Below are 16,061 nucleotides of genomic sequence, written 5' to 3'. Positions count from 1 at the left end.
CATTTGTTCTGTTCATTTACACCTTTTCATACTTACTGTAGCTTTTGTTAATGTGTTTGGTAACATGGGATCAGCTGCAAGGCAGAAATTTTTACTGTATTGGGGTTTTGTTAACTTTTTATCCTGATTAGAAAACTTCAGCAGCCCCTGGATGGATAGGCTTGAGTTGGAACTTCACACGTGAGTAAAAAACATTATAATATCAAASGAGCTGGATAGAAGAAAGGGAAATTTATAATAAGGGACTGTTCTGGCAGCATTACTGTGACTCACACAGGCTCTGTAATGAATCATKCCACATTGCCACAAAGATTGCTGCTGCTGCCGAGCACTGGCAGCAAGTGGGACAACAGAAAGCGCACCTGGAAGGGTGGAGGGGAGGGCGCAGGCAGGGGTTTGGGAAAGGGACAAAGCTACTKAAAACTGGCCAGCTCCAGCCAGGCCAGTCGTTCATGTTATATAATTCAGCCAATTCATCGGGTGAATCATTTCATATGGTCCATGAAATGTGATTTGCTTCCATGGCCAAGCATGACAAAGGTTTCACAGAACTGTAGTTGGCAAAGAGCTCTTCTAGGACAGTTAATTCAGGGCCTGTGAGATTGCTGAGGTGTCTTGTCAGAACATTAAATAATCACACAATGTCATGAGGGAATATCTAATTAAGAGCCCAGTTTCTCAAGGGTCTGTACCTGTTACAGGGTACTGATACTGATGGGCAGCAGCTTAGGGTGTTCCCAGCAAGCTCTTAAGAGGATTGTGCCCTTACTTCGTTTGGCTCGAGTAAATCTAGGCCAGTCAGGTGAAATGATAGTAATGAAACAGGACAAGATAATGACAAACAGTGCTACATCTCAACTCGAATGTTATTACTTGCAGATGATGAAATATACCCCAGTGTGAAGCCCTGACGAAAATCAGGGCCAGATTTAAGGGTGCATGTAGGGGTTAAATTTGTGCTTGTGAGAAAGATTTGCCTATACTCATCCGCGTACAAGCAAAAGATCTATAAAGGGCAATGTGCATCCTCTATCAGCCCATATTGTCATCCTGTGGGAACAAATGATGGAGTTCCCATCCATGGTTTGGTCCCAAGAACTGCAGTGATTTAGACGACCTTATGAAGGTTGTCTGCCTTACAAAGGCAGACCACGTTTCATTCAGTGTTTGGAAAGCATAAAGCTCGAGTAGAATTATTTCAGTGAAATGTGAGAGCCCGAGTTTCCTGAGCAGTGTTCTTTGACTCAAGTGATAGAGCAAAATTTGAGGTGGACAGATGGAAACATATCAGTAAGAATGTTTTTCCAACTTAAACATCTGTAGTTGTATAAGGAGAAGAATGTTAGATGAAGCCAGAGGACAATAGCTACCATATTTTGCATTAAGATGCTCTTCTTATGCAAAGCTGAAGATAGAAGTGGTAATCTTTTTTGGGCATGAAGCAGCATTACAAAAGGAGTAAATAAGAAAGGAGCAAGGTATTATGTTAAGCACGTTTGGGAGAGTAAAAAGTTAAAATAAATCTCTGTGTTGTCAGGTTCTTAAGTGAGGGATGATGCATTAGACTACCTGATTTTATTTGATTTGTTGGGAAACCAGAGCTGCTGTGCTGTTTCTTGAACAGAATTACAGGCTTCATTTAAAGAGAGATGCAAAGCACACACATCATTCTGGAAGAGATCAACATAAGCGTTTTCTATTTCATGAGTAATGTTTACTGGAAGAAATCAAATTACAGTAACACAGACCATCTGTTTTCTTTGCATGCAATCATGTAAGTGTTTTAGGACAAGCCATCCTATTTAATCAATTGTAAATCTCTTATGGGAAGGCACTGCTTTCTGTAATAAAATCTATTTTTATGATAAATGTAAGAGTTTTAAATACTGGTTTCTTCTGCATAAATATAGTGTACATATTGTTTGTAACTCAAGAGTAGGGATATACAGCATTAGCTATTTGAGAACTTAATTTTAGGGTTTTTTGGGTAGCTGGTTTTGGATATTTGTTGAATCTGCAACTGGTTTGTGTTCAAACTAAAATGAGTAATATGGCTGGGAAATTGTTTTCTTGTATTTAATAAAATGTAGTGTATAGTGTCTCTATTTTGTAATGTCTGTTGTTACAGAAGTGAACACTGGGGAAGAAGACTGTTCATTGTCTAAACGTTTAAACTTGGAAAGACTGAAGAAAACAAGGCATGGTTTGTTTTAAAATGACTGTGATAGGGTATTAGAAAAACTTGCAGTTGCAGTGTAAATAGAAGATAACAAGGAAGTTTGTGATTTACTTCACATTTGAGGATACCACTCTTAGGGTGTGAGTAGCATTCAGAGATGTATATAGTGGAGGTATAATTGCACATGCCATTTTATTTTTGTATTGCTTTTATGAACTTCTCTGATGCCTGTATTGTCCATGGATGCATATATATTGTTCTTGAAATCMAAGGAAGCCTCATTGAGATGTGCATCTTAAGCAAACTCTTCTAATTTCAAAGGAAGCTGCATGTATGCAAATACTGGAAGTTGTGCTTTATTGTATTAAATGGTCCTGAAATAAATAAGGGAATAGCAATATATGAAACTCAGTTGGCAATTGCCTAAGAAGTTCAGCTGCCTTTCTCAATGAGGTCAGCAAGCCTGATTTTCATACGTTCAGACACTTTTAAATCAGTGGTATTTTGTCTGAATAATTAACTTGCTTACTCAGGCATGCAGAGTACACGATGATAAATTCTTTTTCTTGGGTATACATGTGGACGTAAAGAAGGAGGAACAGGTGGAGTGTGCACCTGGAAAAATGGTAGTGCCCCTGCTCTGATGCTGCTCCGTGCCACAGAGGGAGGGAACTTTCTGCCCAGGGGCTGGGGATCGCCAGGTACCACCAATTTCCAGCTACTATAATGTCATTTGTAGACTGTTGGTATGTGGCACAGTTAAAGCTGCCTTCCAAACAATGCTAATCTGCCCCAGCACCTCTAGCCTTGGAGCAGGGGCCATCCGTCGCTCTTCTGCTACTACTCCTTTGTTGAGCATCTTTGACTGGAGCTTCAGATCAGTCAAGAATCTAGTAAGAACTAGGCCTCCAGTTCATCATGTTTCACCAGTCTGCATTAATTCAGGAAAAAAATCATATAGGTAATCATGTAGGTTCCCAAAATCATATAGATAACAGAGAGCAAAAGATAAAATAAAAAATAAGAATGCAGTTGATGTTGATCTAACAGTTTAGCCTACTCACAGTTGGCTATTTTCTGATTAAAAAAAATCAGAAAAATATTAAATATATATAAATATATGTTTAATATAAAAATATTAAATGTGGGAAAAATTATTACTTTTTTTCCTGTATTTCACACCTTCTTTTTACCTCTATCCTTCTTTTATTCAGAAGGGAAAAAACTGCAGACAAATATTTCATAGAATCACAGAATCATGTAAGTAGGAGCAGACCTCTGGAGGTTATCAAATGCAACCTCCTGGTCCACACAGGGCCAGCTTAGATGACGTTGCTCAAGACCTTGTTCAGTTAGTTCAGAGTATCTCCAAGGATGGACATTCAACAGCCTCTCTGGACAGTGTGTTCTTCAGTCTTCTATTTGGTGCCAGTCTACCTCTAGGAGCAGTTTGTGTTGCCCCTTATGTCCCTCCCCAGTTTCAAGCCCAGCTGAGGTTTGGCTTCCCTAATATCATCCAAGCAGGCCAGGAAAGCAAAGTTCTGAGTTTCTCCCCAATAGCCTGCCCTGACATCCTCCTCCTCTGCCCTCTTTCTTGGTGCTGGAGCCCAGACGGGAGCTCCCTGCCCATCCTGCTACCCTTCTGCTGCACCTGCGTGGCTCGCGGCACGGTGGGCTGGGCTGCTTGTGTGCCCTGGAGAAGCCCACCCCAGAACAGCCTCCCTTCCAGGCCCCATTGCTGCCTTAGTTTGCAGGAGATACTGTCCAGCATGAGCTCCCAAAATCTGCGTACAAATGTTTTCTGATTTTTCAGAGTGTCTTTCTTACTTTCCACTCTTCCTGTCTTCGCTTCCCCAAATCTTTTTCAGTCAGATATAGCAATTTGTCTGAGTGAAACTGAAATATTTTGTCTCTCTAAAGTTTTCTTTTTTTAACAGAACTTTTATATTGCGTATGCGTAAATTTATTATAGCAAATAATAAAAAAAGTTTGGAAATTGGTCAAATATTTTGACTTTTCTAGAAACTTTTGTTTTTAGCCAGAACTTCTGAACAGTCAGCATGAGTTTTTTAATAGCATCAGTAGACTTGGCACTGTGTTTTTCAGTTGTATGGTCTATTCCTATCCAAAAAAAGATCTTTGATGTATTTGCATATGTGATACTGACAGGTTCTAAGAATAATAAATGCTAGCACTGCTGCTTGGAAATTCTATTTTAAGTATTAAGAAATATATTCAATTCAACAGAGTGATTTAATTTGCCTTGTGGTAAAGAAAGTGGTAGACTATGAATTACTGTTGACATAGTTACACTGTATTTTGATATAGTAGTTTTGTTTGTCTAAACAGTAATAAAATAATTTGCTCAATGAGCAATTACAATGAATATCTTAAAACAAAAATACAAAACTCCTTTTCAAGTGCAGCAAATAGAGAACGTTGCTGTTTATTTTAAGAAATTCCTGTGTCTGCAGTGCTGATTATACTGAAGTGGGAATCAATGACAAGGTGCCATATACAAGGCTTTATTTATAGTGGCTTTATAACTGATCTAAAGTGAGACGATAGATTTTGATACCCTTGAACTTTAATAGAAAAACCTCTGAAGAGAAGGTTACAGTTTTACCTCCAAAATTATCTTTAGTGAAAGTCCTTTGTATTTCTGTCTTTGTGAGGCAATTAAAATAATTACCCATTCTTGGTTGGTTACTTTTTTCTGAATTATTCTAGTCTCTTCACTATTCACTTGACATTTTGGAAAAAATGATTTCAGGGGAACTGTAAAACCCGCAAAGCTAAATGTTTGCCACTTCTGCTGTTAATAGTGTTTTTAACTCCTATATATTTGGGGATTTGCATGTTTGCTTTTTTTGATTTGACCCGTGATAGCACTGTGGTTGTAGAGGATGTGATTCATGTGTGCGTTCCAACATCTCTTCTTCCACTTCTATACTAGATGCACCCATTTTCTAAAGGAAATGGAGCAGAAGACTGCCATGGATGATTAGCATGTTTGACTTTAATCTGGTCTCCCATAACTCGTTTGGTGGTCCAGGGAGGAAAACAGAACACTGTTCAGAGTTTCAGTTGATACATTCTGAAATGTTTTGAGGTCTGAGCCGCTGATCCCAAAAGAGGAGGAGTCTGTAAGTTTCAACCCCCCTCCTCCCAAACAATGAATAACCTCTTAGAAGACATTCCAGGTTGAAAAGGAAATATAAAAAATAGATTAGAGAAGACACAGAAAAGAGAATGGATGACAGGAATGAACGGATATTTCAGAGAAGATCCTGGGCACTGATCATGGTTGTGGTCATTGCTGTTTTTTTTTTTTTTTTTTTTTTTTTTTTTTTTTTTCTTTTTACCTGAGTAGTGGGTTAGAAACTTTTAAAATCCATGCATTTAAAGATGAAAGATGAAAAAACTAATTAAAAATGTGCATAATTAACTAGTGGAACTCATTGCTATAGGTACTACTGAGGAAAACACTGGCTCTCAAGGTCCTTTTTCAAATAGAGTTGATCGTACATCAGTATCAAATCAGTCCAAACACAATCAAAAAGAAATTCAGAAAGAAATAAAAGGAGGAATGTTCATTTTCTCAGTGCTCGGTGTATGTAGACTCCTATACATCTTCTGGGCCTGTGTTTCCTGCTTTCCCTAGGCAATTTTTTTTTGCTTACTAAATGCAATGGAAAAACTAAGCAGCTGAGAAGCAAATATGTAGTTGACTTGATAGTTGCAATAGCCAAAATCTAATTGTATGATTCATTTTCTTTCTGGGTTTGCCTGTTCCAAAAAGTTGTAGAGGTAGAAACCTCAGCAAAGTCTGGAGCATTTCTTCCAGTTCATAATTGTGAGCTAGAAGTCTTGAGCTGGAAGTCCTGACAGTTATAAACGGTCCACCTTGGAAAGCTGTTTTCAACTTCAACAGATTCAAGAGTCCATGTAGATGTACAGATAATGTTTGATTTGTTTGTATGTACAAATAATATTTGATTCTTCAATAGGATGTCTCAAATCCAAAGAGGTAATGAATACAGCCGAAAATCCAAACACAATCCGAAAGTTATCTTGGAGTACTCCATCTAGTTGTTTGTGACATTAATAAAAATGTGTGTAGTCTTCTGCTAGATGGATGAAAGTTACTCTGGGCACGAACTTTCACTCTATTTAGTTTTACGGATCTTTGCACCCTAAATACCAGCAAGGCCCCTGTCTCGATCGATGTTCTGTGCCAGGGGAACAGAGTATAAACTACATTAGTAAAATGAACCCACCTTTCCTGTAGCTCAAGCCCAGTGAATGCTTTTGTTTTTTTAAAGAAAGGTAGCGCTATGGAATCATGGCTTTAGCTGTGGGACAGCCCACCCCAGCTAGGAATCGTGAGGCAAACTGCCAGAGGCTGCAACAGGATAGAACAAAACACCAAGTGCTCCAGAGGGCAGAGATTTTGTTGCCAATGACTCTCTGATATGCAACACAATATCTAGCATTCTCATACTGCCTTTACAGTGGTTACCAGGTGATATGTTTAGTATTAATATTAGGCTGTTTTTCTTAGCATAAAGGCAATGTTTTTGACTTCTAGAAAGTCTGCTTTGTCATGCTGCATGTTCTTTGAGGAGATCTGTGTAAGCATGAAGACTGTCTGCACTTTGCCTTAGTCTCCAGTTAGAAGAAGGGCAATTTTGCTTTTTTTTGATTTTGTTTTGCTTTCCATAAGTAACTGCTCTGAGAGTGCTGAAATATTATGCTGGTGCATATGATCTTTATAGAAATAAGGTTATTCCCTTTCCTACTCTGAACCTAAAGGCAACAGCAGGAACAGCTCTGCTGCAAGAACAGCTCTGCTTTCTCTGGTTTGATGCTCGGTTGCCCAGGAAAAGGTGTTCAGGGGCTGGGAGTCATTTTCTACTTGAGGAGCTGTTCCTTGCCTCCTTGTAGAAAAGGCAGTGGAGAAACTATAGTTTGTGGCCACAGGTTTGTCCATATTTCATAAATAGCACAGCATCATCTTCAGCAATGTAGTTACTCTCTCTGGTTTTAATACAGCAGTTTACTTTTCAAATCACCACTTATTTCCCCCTTAGTTCTGCTTCATTTTACGTATCTGCGCAATGGAGATGGGCTTGACATGCATTGACAGAGATACACCATTAAGTGAGGGCCAGTATGATTGAGAACAATAAAGATGTTCAGTAAAGGTGTCAGCATAATTGAAGACTAAATTTAATGTTAGTTTTATTCTTAAAACCATTTCTGTGTGCATTGCTTTTGCTATTTGCATATAAAATATAGTTGCCCTCAAACTCGTAACTTACTGAAGCTTCATGAACATTACTACGGGGAAAATAAAAAGTTGGTAAATGATTAAATGCATAATTAAAGGTTTCACATTTAATCCTATCACTTCAGTGATTTATGCTTTCCATTATTTTGTCTAAGTAATGCACTTTTTTTTTAGTGCTTGTTCTTTCCTTCATGGTTGTTGGTGTCTGTAATCTTATGCTAAGGACATTTATCACCAGGAGAACATTTCTGTCCTCAGCTGCAAGGTACAGAGGAGAGTTAAATCAAAATACAGCAGATGCAATACACTTCTCATTGCAGTTGGTGGGAGAATTGTGAAATGTTTACAGTATTGGACCAGGAATGCTTTGTGTGTGAGAACAAAGTGAAGGATGTAGCCTCTCTGCCTCACTGTGTGCATATTTAGGGCTGAAACAGGTGTCTTTTGCAGCCAGTCCCGAGAAGGCTGGCTCGATAGAGATGTAGGGCTGGGACACACAATCTCCCTCTGTAGTGTGTGCCAGCATTGGGTGGAAACCTGCAAACGCAGCAGAAACTGCTTTGAAATAGCCCATAGCAAAGGCTGAGCACAGCCCAATGCTACAGGCAGCAGCAAGTCCAGACTCTTCTCTGGAGGTAGGTCCTCACAGCGGTGTTTTTAAAAGGTCTCCTCAGGCTTTTCTGTTGTCATTGTTGCCTGCCTGTTTTGCTTGGAAGGGGAACATGCATGGCCTGTGCCAGCCATGAGCTGGGGAGAGTCAAACCCATGCCTCCTATAAGAAGAGTGCCCTGATCTTTGGATTATAGTCACTTTTCCAATTCAGGGCGGGCAGGTGAGGATGCAAGGTTCAAGAAGCCAGGATGAGACTTCACAAGGAGTCTGATGCTGAGCTTGGGAGCCACCCCTTTTGCAAGTACCATTATTCAGCAGATCCCAGATAGATCTAGGAGCAAAACCCCTGAAACCCAGGGCTCTTCCCTCCCTGGCTGAGTTACCCAGCCCTTAGGCTGTGCTGTCCTTCTGTGAGGCCGCTTGCTCGTTCCCTGAATTCTTGCTGCTCTCTGGCTTGGCTGCAGTGGGACTAATGGGCTCTTCCTCACTGTTTTCCAGACTAGCTTGCAGTTCTGCTGGTAAGTGGGTGTCCAAGCCATCTTAAGCAGAGGAGAGCTTAGAAATGAGATCCCTCACACCTCAAGTGAATGTCTAGCTGCACACTTACGTAATACAGAGTGCCACCTCTTCTGGCTGTGCTTTAGAAAACAAGTGTATTTTTGGAGGAGTACAAATCCTTTTGTGCCTATGCTGAGCAGACCTGAGCCTCTGGGGCACAGGTGTTGGTTGTTTCAGGATCCCAGTCATTTGTAAATGGGAGATGAGCTTCCTGTTGCTGAGGTGATGTTTGTGGGACTTCACAGAGTAAGAAAGTGTGAGAAATGAGCTTCAGCAGCCACTGAACAAGTTTTTCTGCTGTCAGTTTTGGTATTCAGACATTTCAGTTTGCATGTGGTCCAAATTTCCTGTTGACTAAGAGACCAATTAAGGAAGTAAGTTTTCTTCTCCAAGCAACTTATGGCACTTCAGAGCATTTCACACTGATGTTGCACTTCTTTTCCAGACTAATACAGGATGAAATAGCTCAAGAATAATTCTAGCTGGGACTTGGAATTCACTCCTGTGTTAACTTCACCTATGATTGTTAACCTAAGTAGAAAAAATAAGTTGCCATGTCTTCAATATTTTTACTTGTATATGGCTCCATAGATACACTCAGTGGCAGTTTGTAGCAGGGCTTAATACAGTTTAATTATGCTTTGTTGAAGGTATTGGAATTTGCATTCTCTGTTGTATAATGTTACTGTGTTCCTCCTTATTCATTGTCTCCCTGAAAATATTGGGGTCATTTTATTTTAATGCTCTGCAACAATTACAGTAGAAACGCCTGAGAGAAAGTTCTTTATAGAACTGTAGCAGAATAGAAGAGTTTTCTTGAGATACAGTTGTGTAGAAAAGGACATCTATTTTGTCTCTGCCATTTTGGCCAGTTTTTCATTGCTTTGATATTTTCGAGCTACTCTTACTTTTTTTTTTCCCCCCTTTTTTTCTGCCGTAATGTTTTGAGATAGGTAACCAGCAAGAACATAGTGTTCTAGGAAGTTATAAAATGTTGTAACTTCAGTACTGCCTTTCTTCATATTGTTGTTTGGGGCAGATATTGCTGCATTTTGAGTAAATGTGTGTTTGTTTTAGAGAGGGAGTTGTTCACAGTCAAACTGTGCTTTTTTTTTCCTTTCYTTTCTTGAGTGATCATAGCTAGTTCAAAATCCAGCAGTCTGTATGAGAAGTTGCTGTTACTCCGTTCAATCAGCAGGCCTTTAATTCGCAGCCTGGCATTTTCCCTGCCATTGCAGTGCCCATTTAGATCAGTTAGGCAGAGGTTCTTCAGAATTACCTGACAGCTCTCTACAGGTCTGACTGACCTGAGTAATGGTCAGTCATTACCGCTTCTGCAGAGCAATGATGAAACACGTGAAACAAAGCCAGGCCTCAGCTGCAGTGCTTTGCCCCCTCTTATTCACCTCCTGTGGTATTGAACGGCTCTGTGTAACTTGTTTTGCTGCACTGAGAGTACAAAATAACAAATGCAGCTTCAGCTGCCTCTTAGCAAGGGTTGCTTAGTGTTGGCTGTATTTCTGGGCTTGTCCTGGGAAGCCAAGAGAGAGGCAAGCGAGGAGAGTGCTCCCACAGAGGTCAGTGGGCTTCCCTGGGTGAGTCAGAGTTTAGAGAGAGCAGCTTTTGTTTGCATACAGAGAAGCTTCCAGAAGAGCACTGCTGGGTCCCGCTAGTCATGATATTTAGCCTTATATGTGTTTGGAGCAAATAATTTGTATTTTGGAACTGTCATATACATGCTTTTTTTTGATGCCACGCTGGGTTTTTTTCATTGAGCAGACAAATGCCTTCTTTTCACAGTAGACTGAACAGCTTTCTCTGAGCTGTAGAAACCTAGTGTGTTAATTCATTTGAGCTTGAGGATTACTGCCCTTTTAGTGTTTATGATCAAAAGTGTTAGCAAGACCCTTGGGGCAAATTCTTTGCTGGAATGAAATGGCGCAGCTTATTTGAAGYCAACTTGGTGAGCCATTGCTGTGTACAACAGAGAAGAATATGGTCCTTGGTCCACAAGCAGATCAGATACAGTGGGGTACAGACACCTAAAATAATAAAAGTTGTCAGGCAGAGTATTTTATCTGTTGTATGCCTGACTCAGTAGTGGTTGGACTGTCTAGATGCTACAGTGTTAAGTATGCCATACTTAAATTTAAAAGGTAAAAGAGACATTTTTATGGACTGGGAAACCACTTGCACATTTGGGATCTGTAATGTAGCATACAACAAATACAGCAGAGATCCTTGAGAATGCAAGTTCGTAGCAGAAACTCTGGTGCACAAACAGGAACCCTGTTGAGACCAAAAAGGTCCTTTTTTATATCTCCTAGCACATCTTTTTGCCTTTTAGCTTATGGCTTTTATGTGACCTTAAAGCTATTTCTTCTGAAAGCATGAGCTACAGTCACTTTCTGTAGATCACAAGGAAGAATAGCCTCCAGGGAAATGGTCCTTGTTTTCTAAACTGCGTATATTCTGTTATGCATTGTTGAATAATGGGGGCACACAACTAGAAAGGACAAAGTGCTTTGAAAAGAAGTTTATGCAGAGAGGTTTTGAAAGCCTTTTTAATGCTTGCTTGCTTTCAGCCTTAGCTTTTCTGTCATGAGAATCTCAAACCACTAGACGCCTTGGGACCTGCAGGAGGGTAGATTTTTCTGAGATAGGACACGGGGAATTTATCACTTCTTTGGTCACTGAGTGCTTCAGAAACTTGGATAGGCACCACACAAAGCTTGTGGCCACAGGACCGAGGCTGCAGTTTGACTTGGTAAATAGAGACATAGGGAGAGCTGGGCTGCCGCCCCGGGGCTGAGGGGGCGGCGGGCAGGCCTGCTTCTTGGGTGCAGGGCCCGCTGCTTGTTTCTGCCATTGCAAACACATGAAAGTATTGCTCAGGGAAGAGACGCTGAAGCCATTCCTTCAATCCTCTCCTGTTCTGCTGTGGTGAACCCAGACAGTATAATTCCCCTGCTCCCCCGATGTTTTGGGTACAGAAGGATAAAGCAGCATTGCCCGGTTGCAGAAGGTGCGGGAATCAGGCATTCCGGGAATTTGTGGCCGGGACCCTGCTTTCCTCAGGCACAAGAATGCCGTAGGCTGGACGTTTGCAACTGAATGGGATCCACTCAGAGAGGGGAACTAGTGATACAATATATCAGCACTTAGTATTTATCCTGATGTTAAATTCAGTGATTTTGTGATATACTCTGCTTCTCATTTTCCAGATTTTTTTTAGTGAAAACTCTATAAAGTTTATTACACAGCTTGTAGAAGGGGGGGAAGTGTAAATATTTTGTGAATATGATGGGGATAACCAGGGCTTTTGGTATTCAGGAAAGCAGTGGAAGTAGTTTGTAAGTTCATATTCAGATCTTCTGATGTAACCAAAAACATTTCTTTTCTAACCATCTAAAGCATACAATTCCTGTAAACCACCAATAGCTGTCTCTTCTTGCTTCCTTCCCGCTGTGGCTACTTGGATTAAACAATGCATTCATTCTCACTAAAACTATTAGCATGAAATAATTAGTATTTGCATTTAAAGCAGTGTGTATTTGGGTGTCATAGTTAAAATTATGTTTAGGTGGAAGATGTGATTTTAATCACTGTTRCTGGCAGTCCAGACAACTGGACTTGTACATAAAGTTGAAGTTCATTAACTTGTTTTCCCAGTTGTAAGCAATAGAAATGCTCCTGTTTTGTAAGCAAAGTAGTGAACTTGGGGTACCGCTATTTAGCAACTTTTAAAGATCAATTAAGTAGCAATTGCACTGTGTTATAATAGATTTTTATAGGCTAGCCTAAGACATAGTTATGTTTTTTTGATTGTGCAATGTAACATACAAAAATATTGCAGCTATTTTGCTGAAGCTTATTCCTTGTTTTTCTAAATGTATAGTTTTGGATAATGGGAGAGGGAAGAAGGTGGAGTGAATGGAAATCACTGGGGAATTTTTGAGGAYGGACAGAAGGAGAACAATTCTGATGGATCTGATATGAGAATGACTGGCTTCTTCACTCTGCTGATTGCCTCTGGTTTTTGTATTTAAAGAGCCAGTAAAGTATCATCCATGGGGAAGGAAGAGGCTTTGGAGTGATAAAGGCTGAAGGTTAGTGAAGCGGAGAAGTATCTTAAGTAAATGAGGAAGCTCATGGGAAAGGCCAGAGTGGTTGGAACAATATTCAGGTGAACAAAATAAATCTGGGAGATGAAGAGAAAGAGAATTTGTAAAAGAATTGAGAATAATTCTGTCCTTACAGTCTTGGATGTTTATTCCCTGCTTTTGCCCTTACACATGTAAACATACCTCCCTCTAACTCTGGTTTGAGCTACGCTTGACTGCACTTGCTTCATAAATGTTTTGTCCATATTCCCCCAAAATGTTTTGAGAAAAAAACTCTAAATTGCAGCACAAGGTAACTTAAATGGGACTCTGTTAAAACATAGGGAGTCTGTTAAAATGTAGAGATCCTCAAGTAAGAAAATTGTATATTAAATCCTTAAACAAAGCTCTCCAACCTTTTGGCTCTCATTTTCCTCAGACAATGCGCTAGACCAGCCTGGGAGATTTTACTGACTTCAAATGCATTAAATATATTGATCTGCCGAGAGCTTTGGCGTCAGACTGTCTGTAGCCTGTGTCATGCTGTTTGAAAGGAAATGCTTTTACTTCTGTCTATAGAAGAAACAAAATGAAGACACATTAGCAAGGTTTCAAATTGTTATGGAAGCTGGAGAGGCCTGGGGAATTTGCTAATAGCAGCTGTATTGCAATTAGCGGGGAAAAAATTGGTTAAGAGCAGCAATGATTCTTTTTAACATTTGAGAAAATGTGAATCAGAATTTTTCTGGAAAAATAATTTCTTCAGAAAAACTACATAGTCATCATAGACTTTCACAAAATGGTCAGTAGAATTTTGGAGGGTGCTTTACTTGTTTTCTCCCCTTTTCAACATTACGTTCTTTCTTCACAGGGGGTTTCTCTTGATGTCACTACAGTCTTTGGTGAGTTTTGGACTAGGCTCAAGCAGTTAGGACATCATGTAAGGTCAATTAATTGTCTCCCTCTACTATTTTTAACTCTTTCAGTAAGTTACTTGGCTTCAGTGAGGTGCCCCCCCTGAGTCTTTCAGTGCTTAATCAGGTGAAAGAAGGTTAGTTATGCAAATAGTGTTCCCTTTGCAATAATAACTCAAGCAAATTATCTGTATTATTTTCTCCTGAGAGCTCTGAGATGAGGCTCCAGCTGCAACAAGGCCTAAATGGTTGCTTTTCTCAATCTGAAGTTTTTACTGGGAGGAAAAAAAAGAAGTGATTTTTTTGGTCATTTAAAACAATCTGGGTTCACCAAAAAAGAAGTTAGCTGCTGCAAGTGAGGTAGTTTGAGTGCTCTCCTGAGTCACATTCTAGTCCACAGAATGACAACTTTTTCCCCCCACTAAATTATCTAAAGAAATTTATTATTAAATCATAGCCAAATAGGACTTTCAAAGACCTTTTGATACACCACATAATTAAAACATTCCCTTAGAACATCCCCTATGTTTAACACCAGAGACTACGCAAGGCCCCCACTCCCCACCAGCCCTACATCATATTTCCCTGCACCCATCACACAGTTCTTTCTTCCCTGCAAAACAGCAGGAGGCACTTGGCCACCTACGATATATTCCACTCACGGTTACCAGTACCCCTTGCACATTCATCTCCCTCATAGGCAGATTTCACGCAGCCGTAGGTCTGTAATATCCCCCTGCCTTAATGCTGTGTTCAGGAGGGAAGAGCAGTGCAACACAGGGTGTCACAAGGACTGGCAGTGGCATGACACCCCTCTTCTCAGCAAGAAGCATTTGATTTGCAAATCAGATGTGCTTCAGGGTACTGTCTGCTCTTCAGAGAGAGGTGTTGGTCTGAGTTTTTATGAGAAAAATGTTGCCATATAAACGTCCCGCCATTCTTTTTYAAAAAAATTTCTGTAAGTATTTCTACTCTTAMGCTAGTTCATACCTCACTGTAGACATCGTAGCTGTTTCCTGTTGCTTTTCATTTTACTTGACTAATGCTCTCCTCAAGTGCTATAGCCTTACCTAGAAAATTTCTTCGGGAATCTTTTATTCTCAGCATCAGATGCCCTCCACAGATGCCACTCCTTTGCTTTCTTAATTCTGATACTTGATTGTCTTCCCAAAAAGGAGAAGAAACTTCCTGGAAGGTGAATGCTGCCTTCTCATTACAGACAGAGAGCTGGTCCCTAGCAGCCAGTACCAGAGCTCATTTTGCTGTGGAACTGTGCTAGAGCAAGAAAAGCCAACTCTTCTGGTGAAGTAAACCTGGCTGATAAATAGCAATAGGATGTGGTTTCTAGTTTCTATCCTGTCACTATTAGTCACTATAGTGCTGCAAAATAATCTTTTTTTGTTTGTTTTCCTAAAGAAAGCATTTTACCCGAGTGATTTCTGTTATCTTTTAGCTTTGAAATGCAGTATCATATACTCTATAAATAAGGGTGCTGCTGGGGTGAATTCAAAATGTGTTCAGTTGCATAACTGAGTGCTTAGTATTCTCTCTGTGGCAATGAAGGAAGAGTAAGCTGTCTTTTACTCTCTTTGGTATCAGGGAGGATGTGCTTTGCTAAAAGAGAGACTAAGTAGCCCTGTTGTTATCTTGCACTTGTGGTTTAGAGTTGGGGGAGGCAGCGGCACATGAGATGGGGAAAGAAGAGAGATTTAAAGGCTTACCTTGAACTACATGAATGCACTAATGCTGTTCACTCCTTGATTAGTGTGACCTCTGCTATTTAGTAGAAACTTTAGTTGGGAGGATAGGAATGGAAGAGACCTCTGAACTATTGTGTCTTCTCTCTGCCATTATAGCTGTTTTGCTATAAATTCCTTTCATAAGGCTGTCACAGTCCATTTTCCACTTAGCTGGGCTCTTTGCCTTGTTGTAGTCTGGCTGTTCCATAGCTTGACTCTTGTAATAAATAGTAAACTTCTAATTTTTGATTATGTTATAGTCAAGACCAGTTTATTCTCATGTGTTTTACTCRGGTTTTATTTTGCGACAGTTAGCCAATTCAATCCTTTGAAATGTCTTTCTTCATGTAAGCTTTCTGTTCTCTTTGTTATTTTGATAGGCATTCTCTGTACTTTCTCCATTTTTTAATTGTCCTTGCTTAAGAAGTATAAAACTTTGATAATTCAGTATTTCAAGTGATTTTTCACCAATTTTACAGGATCGATGTTTCCTACCATAAACACTTCTCCTGACATGTCTTGGGTTCTCCTACAGAGAGAGAGCTTATTGGTGGTTTGTAAGCATCTTGAGTAAGATTAATCTCACTTAGTTTGGTATATCTGTGTCTGAGCCTAGTCACCTTGGGCTGCCTGTGTAGTCAACAGAGAGAAATAGGTAGAATT

The sequence above is a fragment of the Rhea americana genome, unplaced genomic scaffold, assembly GCF_003343005.1.
Source record: "Rhea americana isolate MKP2758 unplaced genomic scaffold, rheAme1 scaffold_55, whole genome shotgun sequence".
In the NCBI taxonomy this organism is placed as follows: domain Eukaryota; kingdom Metazoa; phylum Chordata; class Aves; order Rheiformes; family Rheidae; genus Rhea; species Rhea americana.
This window is presented reverse-complemented; position numbering follows the sequence as displayed.